We start from the raw sequence: 19,039 nt of genomic DNA, 5'->3' as shown, positions 1-19,039 counted from the left end.
GGCTAAATACTATGATTAACAAAACAACCGGTAAAAGCCCATCTGAATTGTTATTCGGCTATAAAGTAACGAACGCGTCAGAAAATATATTAAGCGATGTCATTAATGAGACAGTTGAGCGAGTTAGTGGAGATGATATGATAGAGTTAAGAAATAAGACTATGGATAAAATTGAGAAAGAACAGAACATAGCCAAAAATCGTTTCGATAAACGAAGAAAATTACCTACAAAATATAACATAGGTGACCTTATTAGGATAGAAAGGACGTTGTTCGATAAGGATAGATTAGGGAAATCCAAGAAATTAATACAAAAATTCCATGGGCCCTATAGGATTATCAAAATTCTACCCAATGATCGATTTTCAGTAGAAGACACCCCTCTTACTAAAAAGGGAAGAAAAGATATGAAAAAAACGTAGTCTCAATCGATAAGATACACCCATGGTTAAATTTTAAAGGAGTAGATAGCGAAAACGACAGTGACGAGGATGATTGTAATAATACTCTAAATAATGATGTAAATAAAGATGATGTACATAGACCGAACAGTGATTCTAATTAAGAACTCAACTAAAATTTATTGATTAGTTTATAAATAGATTGAGATAGATTATACATGTATATTTTATGATGGTATGGGTCACGAGTGAACAGTGCATAACGTAACGATCACAGATCGCGACAGACTATACTAGAATCTGATTATTGCGGCTATTAACAACGAAAAATTAAAAACAAAAATGAAAGAGAGCGATAGTTTTCATTATACATGTGTAATCACTGAAAGCATAGGTTGTGAGCAGTTAGTGCTTCACGCATAGATAACTGCAAATCACGACAGACTGTGCGCGATTGCGAAAAGGGATTGTGACCGTGATTGAGATATGTTCTGAGCGGACAGTGCCTCTTAATTGCACAGATGTTCGCAGATCAGAACTATAGAATAATAAGTAGAAAGTGAATGAATTGATAAAAGTGAATGAATTGATTTAACAAAAATGAAAGAGAGCGATAGTTTTCATTATACATGTGTAATCACTGAAAGCATAGGTTGTGAGCAGTTAGTGCTTCACGCATAGATAACTGCAGATCACGACAGACTGTGCGCGATTGCGAAAAGGGATTGTGACCCTGATTGAGATATGTTCTGAGCGGACAGTGCCTCTTAATTGCACAGATGTTCGCAGATCAGAACTATAGAATAATAAGTAGAAAGTGAATGAATTGATAAAAGTGAATGAATTGATTTAACAAAAATGAAAGAGAGCGATAGTTTTCATTATACATGTGTAATCACTGAAAGCATAGGTTGTGAGCAGTTAGTGCTTCACGCATAGATAACTGCAGATCACGACAGACTGCGCGATTGCGAAAAGGGATTGTGACCGTGATTGAGATATGTTCTGAGCGGACAGTGCCTCTTAATTGCACAGATGTTCGCAGATCAGAACTATAGAATAATAAGTAGAAAGTGAATGAATTAATATATGAACATGAAGTGTTATACTATTTGATTGTAACTATTAGGATACTGAATAAATTAATTGATGTAAGTTAATATATTTAATTATTATGTTATATAGTGTAATTTCAAATAAAATAATATCAAAATTTGTTGTAAACCATATACGAGTATTTATATATATATTAAGTTTCAAATCAAAGTAGAAAGTATGAGAACGAAACTCTAAAAGTGCGAGGACTCACTTTAATAGGATGGCCGATTGTAAGAATCAATTGTATACCTACACAATTTATTACTATAATTTGTATAATTTATCTAGATCGGTTACATAATATTTGTCTATTCTTTGTTGTTAAGAAGTTTTTATTTTTATCAAACATTAAAACAATGACATGGTGACGTTTGTAGAAAACAAACGTCACCTGTAAGCCTTGAAATGTTTAAAACTGGTTGTCAACTGATTGTCGAACCGTGCACACGAGCACCAATAAATCTGTTATAATCGAAGACATCCTCGTTTTATTTGTGGAAATTCGAAGTGATATTACAATATGGTGTTGGCGCAACTAGAACACCTGCATGACCGGTTTTCGCTACAAGCCTACGTCGCGACCTGTCACGGTCGGCATTATGTTCGGTGTACTCCTCAACTAAGCTCTCTTGATATTAAAACTTCAGGATAGTACTCGAACTGAATTTATTATTAACTACTACTAATAATGTGTAAGGAATATAATATATACTATTTCTCTTAATTATAAAATCTCGGGTCGTGTCGCCGCTACGATTGTACGATGCAGTCTGTTCGGTACCGGAGCGGGGATCGCGCCGTAGGCCAGATGCGAGAACCGGTCATGCAGGTGTTCTAGTTGCGCCAACAAGATTTTTAATCTTCCCAATTTGCTTCAAGTGAATTAAAACAGTTTTACCACTAACACCGCAGCCTGTAGCTAACTCGGACGTGGTTTGCGATGGATCCGCTTCCACAATAGGCTTCAATACTTCATTATCAACTTGGGTCTCAGGCCGTCCACGGGGCTTATTCTGCAGGTCAAAATATCCAGAACGAAAACGTTGGAACCAAAAACGAACTGTGTTTTCTTTTGCAACATGACCGACATACACATCATTCACCAACAATAGTGTAAGACAAGACGTTATACAGCCTAATAGTTGGGGATTGCAAAAAAATTCCGAAATAAAAAAATTTGTGATGCAGATTATTATTTTTTTTTTTGCAATAGTCCCTAGGATTATAAAAAAAACCAAATGGAGAATAATGTATTATCACAACAGCTGACAGCATTAGAAATGTTGTTCAAGTGACATCGACTATTATTACGTAGGAACGAAAGCGTAAGCGAGCTAAAAAGTATAAAAAAAACTTTGAAAATTGGCTAAAATGCCAATAGCTATGATGCAGTTATTCCCTTCCGTATTCAGAGGGTATCTGATTACACCCGGTATAATATGTCGTAATTATTTTATTTAACTTAGAACGAAGATTAAAATGTTTACATTTATAAGGCTACAGTAATTTTACTAGCTACAGTTTCGAAAAACACACAATTGGATTTTACGCTCGCTGTTATACACAACCTAGCAAAACTCTCTAAGAAGAAAGCGATTCAGTCGATTGTATGAAACGTGCAGTAATTGATAGATTGACAGATGACGGATATAAGCTTGTAAATCACGAAGATAGCCGAAATCCTCTACGCATTTCAGCCACTGTTCGCTTTCAAACTCAGCCAGATTATAGGTATAAAGGCTTGTACTGTCAATAGTATTTGTGAAAAAAAACTATTACAAGATATACCTACTAAGGTAACAATGAAATTTAAGATTTACCTTTAAAAATATGTAACTACTACTAATTAGTACTGTTCTAAATGTTCTGTAGACAAATTATGTTTACGATTGCTTGATAAATTTTTTTAAGCGGAAAAGGAACGTTCTACGTCTACTGAGGTTACTGGGCAGAATTTTAATTTGAGTGCAATGTTTGGGCGTACTATGAAAAGCATGAAACGATGAGCGAGATCGAGCGTAAATATGCATATTTTTTTTTTTTCTAAAATATGCAACCACCTTTGAAAAGGTACTAAATATGCAAAAACATATGCAGTATGCGTTTTCATATAATCCGGTATCTACTAAAATCTGGCACGAGACTGGCGAGACAACACGTCCCGAGGATGCCTCGTGTAGAGGCGAAACACGTGTCGAATTGTTTTAAAAACAAATATTGGCGGAATTAACACTAAAGAAAACTTAAATCATTTGTATGATCTTGACCAGATCATCGGTCCATCTTGTGGGGGGCCTACCAGCACAGCGTCTTCCGGCACATGGTCGCCATTCGAGGACTTTACTGCCCCAACGGCCATCTGTCTGTCGAACTATGTGCCCTGCCCACTGCTATTTCAGTTTCGCAATCATTTGGGCTATATCGGTGACTTTGTATCTTCTACGGATCTCCTCATTTCTGATCCGATTTCGCAGGGACACTCCGAGCATAGCCCTCTCCATTGCCCTCTGAGCGATCATTAGCTTTCTCATCAGGCCCATAGTTAGCGACCACGTCTGCGTACCGTAAGTCATCACTACAGCACTACACACTGGTTGAAAATATACCTCTTATTATGTAGTACCTATTTACATCCTCTTTGGTCATACATTATTGAAGTCTTCATTCACACATCTTTAAAGATGACTCAAAGATAATCATAACGCAATCCACCAATAAGTTTATTTAGAAATCGTTTGATATTTGTCTAGACTTTGGAATGTTGGCACTGGCGTTGTGCCAAACTTTGAAATGTCCACCGCACCTACTGTTCCGTTAAAAGCTTTACTGAATAATGTTTAAAATATCTGGAATGACTTTTATTGCGTTTCATTTGCTTGAATGTCTCGCTAGCATCGAGTTACCTATACCGTAGTTAAGCTTATTTTTGTATACTCACTAGTTAAGTCACGATATTGTTGTAACTGAAGTTCTGCATCGGAGACTACGATTTCGAAATCTTGGGATTATAGGGTGATTTTTATAACAAAAAAAAAAGCAATCAGAAATCTATATATATAATAGTCTTTGTTTGAGGCTCAATCATGCCTAAACCACTGAAACTATCACCATTCGATGCGAAATTTATCCTAAATGGTTTATGGCTACTTATTTTTCGAATTCCAACGTTCCTTCATTAATTAATTTCCTTTTTAAATTCGCTCAATGAAGCGGGCGGGATCAGCTGGTATAATATATAAACAGAAAAATAGAGAAAAATGAGACACGTGTTGAGGTTAGTACTGTATTGTTATCTTATAGTTAAGAAGATCTTAATAATGTACTGAATAAACATTAATTTACTAACAAGAAAAAGAGAAATACCAATTTTCTTACCTAAATTTAATTATCTACATCAAGACGTAAGGTCATTACTCTATCGCAGCTGTACGGCTCACGCATCCCCGCTCCAGCCCCCCGCGCTGCGTTACTTACCGGAAAGCTGCCAGTATAGTGCCAGAATTTGGCGAGTCAACATCTCCGAAACACGTGGCGAATCGATTGAAGACAAATATTAGCGAAACACTTGATATAGCACATGTTTTTATAATTATGGAATACTGCAAAATAACCTTAAGTTAATATATTTGGTAAGCTGCTTACCAACTACTTACTCATTTTATTGTGCATAAATATCATATTATTATTATGTTGTAATGATTTTATGGATTCAAAATCTTATGATGCTAATCAGCTTATATTTTGAAACCATGTGCAAGCCTTCTGTTGGTCTTATAAAGCCAACACAAGCCAGGTGGAAATCAGTACATACACTTGGGATACGCAGATCAGATCAGAATCACTTTATTCATGTAGGTCAAGGAAATGAAACTTATGAATGTCAAAAGTTTTCTTTTCTTTTTACATCTACCGTCACGTCGGAAAGGGTTGAGCTTTAGTGAGAAAAAGTCACAAGAAACTCATTGCCACTATTTTAAATCAATATTTACAACTCTGTTATATGTAAAGTGATGCAACAAAAATACTCAAACGTCAAATACTCGAAGCCTTACACGAGTAACTCAAAAAAAAAATGTAAATTGCCCAGAAAATATTACTAGAAATTTAAACTGCTTACGCTACCGTTTGTGGAGCAAGTATTAAAAAACCCCTTAAAATATTACCCGGTTAAATTAAAAACGCCTCATCTGCTTACATTGAGGTACAAACTTACTTTAATCGCGATGTCATAAAACACGAGAGACACTTTAAAATATGTCAGGACGTGAGTCTTATATTATCTTGGATTATGAGCCTTAAAACTATGTGATAAAATACACGTGGCGAACAATGTGATGGAAACAATGTTCCAAATTGTTTTCAATTTAACGAACGTCATGTCTTATGACGTCACTGATTAAGAGACTCCGAGAGTGAGACGTAATTGGTAAATTTCCCCGATGGAAGTAATCGTAATTTATGTCTAAAATAGAACAAACCCTTGGCACGTCGTAAATACTTCACGAAAAGTCATCAGATTTTAATAATAACAAAAACAAATGCTTAGATTCAGTTCAGAAGAGGTTTCTCTGGCATTTATAGTATAGCTGTAATCTAATCGAAAAAAAAATCCTTCTTATTATTTTTACAGGTAGACTGCAGTATTTCCATCTTAACTCACTTAAGTCCTGTAGAACAATGCTCGACAGTAACCTCTTTAAATTACTACATAAAATTAATTAATTTTATATTGACGACCTGCATAGCCGAGTGGTTAGCGATCCTACCTACTAAACTAGAGGTCCCGAGGTTCGAATCCCGGTAGGTGCAAGCATTTATATGATGAATATGTTTGTTTCCGAGTCATGGATGTTTATAAGTATTTATGTATGTTTATATTAGGTCCTTACATATGAAATTGGCGTATTTCGCACTGGCCACTTTAATCACGATGTTCTCCTCTTTGGTAAGGAATTCCAAATTCAAATTTGTACAGCTATTTACTCATGTATTTGTGCTTCGATGACCGTCATTTATTTGTTTTTTTCTTCTGTTTTTTTTCTGTTTGCGTCACTCATTTTACAAAATGGAAAACTTAAAGTATCGCATTATTTACGAGTACGAGTTCCGCCGTGGCACTAGTGCTGCGGAAACGACTCGAAGGGTGAATGATGTGTATGGCGGTCATGTTGCAAAAGAAAACACAGTTCGTTTTTGGTTCCAACGTTTTCGTTCTGGAAATTTCGACCTGCAGAACAAGCCCCGTGGACGGCCTGAGACCCAAGTTGATAATGAAGTATTGAAGCCTATTGTGGAAGCGGATCCATCGCAAACCATGTCCGAGTTAGCTGCAGGCTGCGGTGTTAGTGATAAAACTGTTTTAATTCACTTGAAGCAAATTGGGAAGATTAAATAGCTTGAAAGGTGGGTACCTAACGAATTGACTGAAGCAAAGTCGACTGCTGCGTTACATTACTGAACCGGCACAATAATGAAGGTATTTTAAACCGAATCATTACCTGTGATGAAAAATGGATTCCTTACGATAATGGGAAGCGCTCAGCGCAATGGCTGGATCCTGGCCAGAAAATTAACCCCAAAAAAGTTACTTGTAAGCGTTTGGTGGACTAGTGCCGGTATTGTTCATTGCAGTTTTCTCAAATCTGGCCAGACTATTACGGCTGATGTCTATTGTCAGCAATTGCAAACCATGATGGAAAAGCTAGCGGCTAATCAACCTAGGCTGGTCAATCGCTCCACGCCACTGCTACTTCACGACAACGCTAGACCACACACTGCACAACAGACGGCTACCAAATTAGAAGAGCTTCAATTGGAATGTCTAAGACATCCTCCGTACTCCCCGGACCTTGCTCCAACAGATTACCATTTTTTTCGAAATTTGGACAACTTCTTGCAAGGGAAAAAATTTAACTCTGATGGGGCAATCCAAATCGCCTTCACAGATTTTATTGATTCCCGTCCGACTGTTTTTTTTAGTAAAGGGATCAATGAACTACCTATGAGATGGCAAAAGTGCATAGAAAATAATGGTTCATACTTTGATTAATTATATATATTATATTTAAAAGTATTCGACTTTTTGTTCCTCCCATACAAAACGCCAATTTCATATGTAAGGACCTAATATATATTTATGTATGTTTAAGTAAGTATATTGTATTAAACATAACGTTGTCTTGTAACCCATAACAGAGGCAATACTATATACACCTAATTTGGGGCAAGATAATTTGTGTAAAAAAGTGTGTGTGTTAATATTATATTATTAATATTGTATTATATTATTTTCCTCATCTTATATCGAAACTAAACCTCGCTGTTCAAAAAACTCATCCGAGAGCGTGTAAGAAATATAATCCATTTCTCTGTAACCATGCACGATCTAATTTAGGCTATTTCTCTCCCTTGAATAGAATTACCAGGGAATATAACAGACATCACTATGAAGTCGACATATTTGATCACAATTTACACATATTTAAGAAATATATACAAATGGTTCTTTCAAGGGTGAGATGACCTTGATTTATTTATGTATTAATTTATATTAAGATTATTTTATAGTTATTATTTAATTATGTGGCTTAATTTAATTGACTTGTTACTTTCATCTATAATTGAGGCATCACTTACCATATGAATGTTATTTTTTTTGTATTATACAGTGTTTATAATATTAGTGTATACCTTGTTGGCGGAATTTATTAAATAAATAAATAATAAATCTCCTAATATGCAATTATTAGGGCAATATGCACTTATTGAGCAGGTAATGCTCAACTGTAAAGTAGATCTTGTAGGTGGAGACTGTACTGGAGACTTGAACAAGCAGGCCAAGATTTATGGATGGAAATTATTTCTAAATGCTTCACAAAATTAAGCATTCTCGAAAGTTATTAAAGCGACTGATGAAGAAATAATTGAGAATCATAAAGTAATAGTAATTATTTTGACAAAGTTTAATAAGAAGAGTAATATTCCGACCTGCAAGCGATAGAATTTCGTAAGAGTTATTACAAATATTTCAAAGCCCTGTGTTCCACAAGATACAGAAATATGTTTATAGTAATTTGTTATGTTTTAAGAGTAATAAACCCTCACTTCTAGGATTAATACACAAATAAAATTTGAAAATAAAAATAATATACGTCACTGGAACGATTAGCTCGGTTGGAAGAGCACTCGCACGAACCGCGAGAGCTCGTGGGTTCGAGTCTCGCATCGTTCACAAAATTTTGTTTTCAAATTTTATTTGTGTATTATCCTAGAAGTGAGGGTTATCACTTTAAAAATATAACAAATTGTTTAGATTTGCAAGAGCGATATCTCAAGTCAATTTCCTAATATGCAAATACTGGGGTTGAGCAGGTTATCAACTGTAAAGTAGATCCCTTAGATGAAGGCACATCCAAAGAGTTGAACAAAGCATACAAGATTTTATGACGATACGCACTCTAACGGTTAGGTCAATTGAAAGAGCACTCGCACGGAACGCGAGAGGTTCGAGTCCGGCATCGTTGATAAAATTTTGTTTCCAAATTTTATTTATGTTTATAGTTAGTAACATTGCATAGTACATCAAAAGTATCTGAGGATCAATTTTAGTATAGAACTAATATTTTCCTTATGAATTGAAACAAAAATGTCTATTTGGATTGATTGACGGCCGTTTTGTTTAATCTAAGGTTGATTTATAAGTCCAATATTCCTTTTCTGGTATTACAATTTCGATGATATATTTTTTCAATCCGTCAAAGGATATATTGACATTTTTAGCTTGAAGAATGTAACAGATTTTAATAAATTTCCAATTAGGGCTGGAAAATCCATCTGCAGATTCAAGAGCCATCGTCAGATGACATTAAAATAAATATGGATTCTAAATAATCTTCAACATAGCTAATTCTGAGACTGAAATGTGACAACGATATAAAAATATTGTTTTATTGCGAAAAATGCATAGGTATTTGTTTCCTGGTGTGTGCGGTTACCATCCCTTTCACAGCATTTCCTTGAAGCACAACTCATATCTTCTGCAATTGGAATTAATTGTATTGAAATGATTTCCTACTGCTAGACGACGATATTGTTTGAATTCGAAAATAGGAAAAATTCAAACTTATTTTAATATTTAAGTTTTATATCGTTTTTTTTTATAATGCAGTGTCACTCAGGATTATTAGAAGCCCAAACGTCACCTTCAGATATAAGATGTAAATCTCTATAGCCTGGTGATTCAACCAGCTACTTCATCATCAAAAAGATTTGAGTTTTCTTTGGTGTTAATTCCGCCAATATTTGTCTTTAAACTAACAACTACTTTTTGGCGGTAAAAAATGATACACTGATATGCGATCTAGTCAGCATCATACTAAGAAGCCTACCAATGGTATAAGTACATCATAGTTCCAGAAAAGGGCTCACAATAAATTAAGTTGGACCAAGAAATATAGCCAGAGACCTAGAAATACCTGCCAAACTCCAAAGGCCGGAGAATATAAAAAACTTTGGTAAAAATCGCTCCGCTCTATGTGGAAAACAAGTACCTACAGTATATGCCGCGGCAGCTGGAAAGTTTTACGATAGCAATTCGTTCATGATGGTTAAATTTATGTCTTCACATTGGCAGCCCATGATGTCATCATATTTCCGTTAGTCACGGAGTGATTGTGATTCTTGGCTGCATGAATTTCTAAATTGTGTTATTGTGCAATTTTTTTATTTGCGGCTATATGAAACCAGATATAACATATGTGTTTGATGGTATTTTTTGGGAGAGGGGGACAAAGGAACATAAGGTAATAATAAATGCGTCTCTTTGTGGTATGTGATTAGTTTGGCCCATGCTATTTGGTACCAGAGGTATCACACCATCGTTCCCGATATTACATGCGTGAAATAAACGTATATTTGAAGTCAAATACAGAGAACACATTGTATATATCCACTGTGCCACCAAAAATTCTTCTGGGTTTGATATTACTGAAAGTCATATTGTCTTCTGTCATTCGTTGCGTGTTCTCTTTATCTTAAAATTTATTATGGAAGTCATTTGTCTTTCACAAACAACCGTATGGTACACCTGATAGTTTGTGATCACGGATGTTTTCACACGTCATAACATAGGAACTACAGGAGTATTTTCGTCCTCTTAAGTCTTATCTGTCAAAAATATGCAAGTGAACACGGTTTACTTTATAATGAAAAAAAAAAGTAATGTTTTAGTGTTTCGGTAGGGGCGAGGTCCTGACAGCTTCCCTCCAATATATCTTAATGGAATAGAGTTAGTAAATGTAAATCAATTTAAATATTTAGGCCATTTTGTTACCAGCACTCTTAGTGATGATGATGATATAGAGACAGAGAAGAAATATATCACTAAGGGCGAACATAATATAATAAGAAGATTTCAGAAGTGCAGTAGGAATATCAAAAAGCTACTGTTCACCACTTAATGTCAGCCCGATTATACAAGTAACTTGTGGGTGAAGCATACACGTAAAACTATGAACACTTTTAGAGTACAATATAGCTTTTAGGATTTTCATGGGATTACTACGTTTTTGTAGTGCATCTCATATGTTTGCCTTATACAGAGTAGATGATTTTTATGCTATTCTGAGGAAAAATATTTTTTCAATTAGGGATAGACTTAATAAAAATTAAAATAGTATAGTAAGAGTCTTAAATAATGTACATTGTTTTATTAATAGAAAGTGGTTTATTATTCTTAAATCTAAAAATAATTCCTTGTAATAAAACTAATCCTAGAATATGTTAATACTAACAATATATGCAATGCTGCCTAAAATAAATAAATTTATTATTATTAAGTGGATTTTTTTCCACGCATGGAAGTTTGTTCCATAGTTTTGTAGCACGTTGAAGAAAGTTCCTAGAAAATTACACTGTCCAGGAATGCTTTACACCCAAATGGTGTTTGAGTTTGTGGCGTATGTGTACCTGAATACCAGTCAGTACTGTTATATGGCGAGGTGAGTGGCAGCGGATAAACTAAAAAATGTGAAGAGTTTTCCAGATTGATATATATCACATGAATAAATGAATAAGCCTTTATTGCTAACAAATAAAATATTATTAGAAAATATATAAATTAAGGATTATTCTAACCTAATTTATATTTTAATCTAAGTGATTTTCTAGTCCAAATTATAGTATTAATCCTTATCATTGATCGCGTGTCTTCTGACATAGGCCTCCTTCAGAATTTTCCATTGTGATCTGTCCAAAGCAGATCGTCTCCACGTTGGTTCAGTCACATTTTTAAAATCACCTTCCCTTCATTCATGGGCTGTCTTCTTTGAATCCTTTTGATACGAGATGGATACCTCCAAACACCTACACCTACCATACGTCAGGTGAGTTAGTAAAAATATATTTTTGCAAAAATATTTACAAAATCTTCATTTAGCCAGACAAAGATACGAAGTACACGTACTCTTTAAACCTATTAATAAAGGTCAACCCCTGCAGACGAACTCTCATTATCACACATATATAAAGCTCTGTCGTTTTAAACTAAAAACAAACTTATCTCAACAGAAAGTCAAATACATGTTAAACACCCGAGGGAAATATAACAGAATGCAAAGTATCTATGAAAAATAGTTTTATATTCAAACGAGTCAGGATAATTTAAAGAATTCTTGTCAGTTTTCAGGGAGATCAACAAACTCATGAATATGACGTATTCTGGATTTAAATTTGCATTTAAATATAATGGAATGATAAATGCATGAATGTCGCATCAAATTATAGGAGATAAAATAGAGGAGCTGAAACATATACCATTTAAACTTTTGTGTATAAATTGTTTTTAGAGAATAAACTCTCGACTTTTATAAGCCCACGTTATATTTAAAACTAGTTAATCAGCTTATCACTGAACACAACTTCGACAAACAATCCATTTACTCAGGTCAAATTTCGCGAAAGAGGTCACTCGTCGAATCTACCTCGGATGGGCAGCGTTCGGGAAGCTCCGTAAAATATTTTCGTACCAAATACCACAGTGAAGACGAAGGTTTTTAACCTGTGTATGTTGCCAGTGCAGACGTTGTGGCTTACTATGGGCCCGATAAGTGAGCTCATGGTCGCTCAAACACTAATGGAGAAGGCTATGCTCGAGTTTCCCTGCGAATCAGAAATGATGAGAAGATCGCGGAACTAAAGTGGCAGTGGCAGGTCACATAGATAGACGGACAGATGGCCGTTGGGGCAACAAAGTCCACGAATGGCGACTACGTAGGTCGTAATCTTGTGGGGGACCTGGTAGGTCCCCCACAAGATTGACTGATGATACAACCAAGATCGCCGGAATATATTGGATGAGGGCAGCGCAGTACCGACCGTCGCTCTTTAGGAGAGGCCTTTGTTAAGCAGTGGGTGTCTTCCGGCTGATATGATGATGATTAATCTATGTATATTACTCAAATTCAAATAAATATTTTTAATTAAAATAAGGTGATCTAGTTGTAGTTATAACGGTTATCGATTAACAACGGCATGCATGATAGAGCGATCCAGTATTCTGATACCAGGCGAGGCATTAAGGAAAGTTTTGTTGAAGACCCGTGATACGATGAATGGGGTATTTTTAGTGGTAAATGTAGAATTAAGTCTTTTGGAGGCTGAATTTTGACTTGATAGAAGATAATAGTTTCTTATGGCACTGGTCGACGATTTCCTGAGAGAGACCTGCATAGCCTGAGACATCTACAGTACAGCATCTGCGTAGCAATGCATATTGGAGATGTGGAACATATGATTGATATGCAAAACCCAAGCCCTTGTGTAAGTAATGTGTATAGATAAATCGACCATGTCGACCAAATTATTGTGTTTTGAATAAAATTTTCAATTACAGAATAAAAAGAATCTTATAAAGAGAAAAAAGATATTTATTACTTATTGAAACGATGTAAAGCAAATAAATATCACGTTCACGAATTCCATTGTAAGTTCTTTTTCTTTCCGGAATTACAATGGCGACCATCACATTGCGGTAATCCATTATTATCTATTGTTGTTGAATGTTTTATCAGATAATATCCTGATGAGCATAGATTTTAAATTATGATCGTAGGTGAACAGTAGACAAGACTCACCCTAACTGATATAATAAGAGTAAAGTGAATTTTTGTTCTGTTTCCAGCCCACTTTTATAGTCATTCCTGAAATTTTATGAATTCCTCTTGGGAGCGGGATATAAATAATGCCGTGGTGGAGTCACGCTAAACAGATAGCAAAAGGCATAACGTTTCTCAAAATTATTCCTTACGAATACTCTTTGATGTTATATAAATCAAAAGTATCATTATTATTAAGAAAAAAAAACAATTAATAAAGTAAGACGCAATTCTTGAGTATTTACAGACTAAAATTTTCATCATAAAATAAATTAATGCATTGCCAAGTCAATCCCATTGTCGTCTGACAAAACCATTAAGATTAAGCATTGATTGAATTTTCTTGTTTCGTAGATATTTGAAACCGAAGCACAGGAAACCTTTGGTTTCTCGTGAGTGAATTGCAAAACAGTACATTACCTGAGTACTTATTAGTTGAACCTCTTAAGAGGGTACCTATTTAAATTTATTAACTGTATAAATAAATTACAAATTTTAAAGAAGTTATTGAAATGCTATAGTTATCAAAAATCTTAATAAAAAAGGCATGTGTTTTGCGTTATTACGTGTACATATCGATTTTTCCTTTTTATGCTTTTTCCATTCTTTGACGTTTCATGCTCGTCTTCTCTCTGTCATATGGTGTTTTATAGTAAACGATTACTGCAGTGATTTCAACTTCACTGCATCACTTGACTTCCAATCGTATTTAAAGTAACATTAAACTTAACTGTCCAAAACATTATACACGATCTATAGATACATTCTTCATCCCTGTTCGTAGAACTAATTATACTAGCAATTGTTTTATTATAAGAGCATGCAACACTTATAATAATAATTGTAGTCATTTAGACATGTTTCATAGCAGCTATCGAACATTTGCTAATAAAAATAAAGAATATCTTAAACAACCTTAAAATATGTCCAACTGATAAATTTTGTCTCATTTGTATTTTTGTGTACTTTTTTCGCCTTATGTTTAATTTTAAGTATATCAAATCGTTTTTTATGTTTCGTTGTTTATATTTAAGTGGAAACTTTATTGGCTTGTGTAATATAAATTATGTGTTACAATGTGTATATAACTTAAGCTGTTTGTTTTCCAATAAATAAATAAAATAAAATCACTTTCGGTAGTATACTCGTTGTTTCAAAAGAACTTGATAGAATAGGTACAAAATTATTGGATGTTGCAAAGTTAACGGAAAAGAATCAGGTAAAAATTTGTTGCTTTTCAAAGTCTTATAATTCCTTGGGGTTCTATGCTAAGAAGATTTGCCAAGACTTCTTCTATCTGGTAATCTCGTAGTAGTAATTATGTATTATTAAATAACCCTTTGTAGAAACAAAGACACGTTCTAACTATTTTGATATTATAGCTAATTGGCGAGTAAAGAACGACAAAATATTTAACTATACTATTATAATACCCCTATGAGTTTAAGTATGAAACTCCTTATGAGTACGAGGATACGGCTAATGAAAGTACTGTGTTTTTGATCAAATCGGTGCCGTAGAAGAAATATATATAAATATCGTAACTCGACACTTTTAAGCAACACTTGATTTTCATGATTCTTCATTCAATTTCACCAAGAGCTGTTTAACTTGATTCCTGCCGCCGAATTCCACCTTCGCACGACACTCCACAAGTTAGGATATCATCCTCACCATCTGGATGTGTGGCGGTCCTCCACAGTGCGGTTTTCAAGGAGCTTTCTTCCACGTACTACAAAGCTGTGGAATGAGCTTCCTTGTGCGGTGTTTCCGGGACGATACGACATGGGTACCTTCATGATAAGCGCGTACACCTTCCTTAAAGGCCGGCAACGCTCCTGTGATTCCTCTGGTGTTTCAAGAGATTGTGGGTGCCGGTGATCACTTAACACCAGGTGACCCGTACGCTCGTTTGTCCTCCTATTCCATTAAAAAAAATAACCCAGTCCAGATAATATAACTTGAAAGTCCAAAAGGTAAATAAATGCATTGATAGTTTTCATCATTACTCATCTGTTTATAACCGACTGCACTGTGATGTTAAATGAATCATTTTGTTCAATGGTGTCTTGATATTCGAAACCGGAGAATAGAAAACTAAGTTTCTCGAAAATGCTTTGCAAAACAATACACTTGCAGTACTGTAAATGTTGTTACTAGCGCTCTGAGTGCCTTTCAACATTGTTCAACGAATATAGTAGCTTTATAGTTTTTACGGCCGCTTTGGTTTAAATTTTTGCTATCTTCATCAACAACTTGCCATCATTCTTTGTATTATTATTATTCCGTGACGCAGTAATGTGTAAGCATTACTGTGTTTCGGTCTGAAGGGCGCCGTAGCTAGTGAAATTACTGGGCAAATGAGACTTAACATCTTATGTCTCAAGGTGACGAGCGCAATAATTGTAGTGCCGCTCAGAATTTTTGGGTTTTTCAAGAATCCTGAGCGGCACTGCATTGTAATGGGTAGGGCGCATCAATTACCATCAGCTGAACGTCCTGCTCATCTCATCCCTTATTTTCATAAAAAAAATAGGGGCGATGATAGGATTGCTTTTAATTATCCTACGTCATATCACTTTTGAGCTCATAATCAATCGTACTATATTTCTATTATTATCATCCTTATTAAAATAAAAATAAAATATTGACATTAATAAAACACATAGAGTTGAAAACATAGATTAAAGATAGGAAACAAAAATAACTAATGTCACTTAAGCTATAAGAAAACTTAAATGGCGCTGTCTCGGGACACACCATTCGGAGTATTGACATATGGAGCAAATATATCACAGACTGGTATGACAGAAACCTAAAAAGGAAACGGAGAGAGGGGTGGGTGACAATACAGGAGATGGTCAGAAGAACTAACGACGATAGCAGGCATGACATGGTCTAGGATAGCTAGAGATAGAAAAGAGGGGAAGAATTAGGAAGAGGCCTTTGCCAATAGACAAACAGATAATGGTAATTATATATATACTTGGTTAAGGATAACAGGTGAATATATTTGTAAATTATACTATCTGAAAAAAAGCTTATATTATAATTATTATAATCTCATTTTATTTCCTACATTTATAAAAATAAAATATTTTATAAAAACACTATAATTCATATAAAAATAGAGTTCGACGGGACTTTTCGTCCGCGAAGGTTTTTTTAATGAAAATAAGGGACAAGATGAGCAAGACGTTCAGCAAATGGTAATTGATACGCCCTGCCCATTACAATGTAGTGCCGCTCAGGATTCTTGACCTCAAAACTTCTGAGTGGCACTACAACTGCGCTCGTCAACTTGAGACATAAAATGTGTGTGAGTCTCATTTGCTCAGTAATTTCACTAGCTACGGTGCATTTCAGACCAAAACACAGTAATGCTTACACATTACTACTTCACGGCAGAAATAGGCGCCGTTGTGGTACCCATAATCTAGCCGGCATCCTGTGCAAAGGAGCCGAGGCCAGTGGGAACTGGTAGATTCATAACAATTCCGTTGGTGGTTAGGGCCACTACCTTAGGAACTTATGCACGATGTGTTCTCAAAACAGCTGCTTTCTGTAATTTACCTTTCTGTAATTTACATTTTAACCCAGAGCCTCTTGAGATGATGGTCGAGGCTCATTGCTATAAAACAGTTTAAGGAAATGACTATTGGGTCTATATCAGCTTTCACGAGGTTATCATCACACGGAACGGTGATATCAACAATAAATGACCGACGCTCTATCCGATCTACCAACACAATATTATTATCATTTTTAACCATCGTATATTTTTCGATTATTCTCGATTAATGTTGATTAGATTAGTGTAGAAGCAAGAATTAACTTGTTAACACGTAGTTTATTTATTTATTTATTTACAAGTAGGTACAATAACAGATAACAAGATAAAACTATCATCTAATAACAAGTACAGCATATTTTTATGATCCTGAGATCCAATTAAAATTGTACACATCATTCGCCAAATACAGTAAAAAAAATAAAAAATTAATAAGTGGACACAATAGTAATTACAGTATAACGAAATTTAGTTAAACATTAAATTATTTTACATAAACTAGAAAGTTTTAAAAGGAGAATTTTTAATAAAATGTCTACATTTGTAAAGAATATATCAAAATCAGCACACACTTCGTTAAATTCTCTACAAATTCTCATAATCGGGTTGTTATGCGATACATTATTATTTGAGGAATTGATCGAAAATAAAAATGGAATACGCACAGATCGTGTTGGAACTTTAAAGTTTATCAAACTTAATAGATGACTATCCATAAAACCATTCGCAATGTTTTGTAAGACGCACATATCAGATACCCATCTCCGCTTATCAAGACTATGCAAGTTAAATTTACGTAAGCGCTCAGAGTATTCGGGAATTTTACGTCTAACACCCAACCTGCTACAGAGAACTCTTACAAACCGCCGCTGAATTGACTCTATTCTATCACGGTGAACATTATAAATTGGAGACCAAATCACTGAGCAATACTCCAGGATACTTCTCACTAAACTTTTGTATAATAATATCCAGGAGTTTTCCTGTTTATATGGTCTGGCGATTCTAATAACAAAGCTTAACATCCTATTTGCCTTTGAACAAATATCATCGTAATGGCTTTTGAAGGATAAATCCGAGTCAAAGATGACGTCCAAGTCCCTTATCACATTCACACGATCTAGAACATTACCGTCGATAACATAATCATGAACAAATGAATTTTTCTTGCGAGTAAATGTAATCAGTTGACACTTTTTTATATTCAGCATCATGCGGTTACTTTTACACCACTGCCAAATAGTCTCGATGTCCCTTTGCAGCAATGAGCAGTCTTCTGGACCGTTTATTTTACGAATTATTTTTATATCATCGGCGTACGCCAGACACTCACATCGAATTTTGGATAATAAGTCATTTATAAATGCCAAAAAAAGCAAAGGACCTAGATTTGAGCCTTGAGGCACACCATAGCTAGCAAGAAATGGGACTGACTCGAAGCCACTCAACGCAACTAGTTGCGTACGATTTGATAAATAAGATGTGAGCCATTTGTGAAGATTACCATGAATTCCCAGGTGATGTAGCTTACATAAAAGCACTGAATGGTGAACGTAGTCAAAAGCTTTCGCTAAATCTGTATATATTGAATCAACCTGACTCTTATCGTTAATTGTGTCACATAAGAATGAAGTATATACCAGTAGGTTAGAAACAGTTGAACGACCTGCAAAGAAACCGTGCTGACGTGAGCTTAAGATGGGCTTCAGATGGTTAAAGACATGTGCATACACAAGCCTTTCAAAGATTTTGGCGAACCAACTTAGAATGGTTATCGGGCGGTAGTTTGTGACATCTGTTTTGTCCCCAGTCTTATA

The 19,039-nt window shown here is 35.0% G+C and overlaps 1 protein-coding gene across 2 annotated transcripts in view; it reads right to left on the bottom strand.

The window, feature by feature from the left end:
* LOC126970981 (neuropilin and tolloid-like protein 1) overlaps nt 1–19,039 on the bottom strand; it is a 287,957-nt gene that overhangs the window by 105,957 nt on the left and 162,961 nt on the right. The gene's annotated exons all lie outside the window — the stretch shown is intronic.

Source organism: Leptidea sinapis, chromosome 22 (assembly GCF_905404315.1).
Source record: "Leptidea sinapis chromosome 22, ilLepSina1.1, whole genome shotgun sequence".
NCBI lineage: Eukaryota > Metazoa > Arthropoda > Insecta > Lepidoptera > Pieridae > Leptidea > Leptidea sinapis.
The sequence above is the reverse complement of the archived record's forward strand: the minus strand, read 5'-3'. Positions and strand labels throughout refer to the sequence as shown.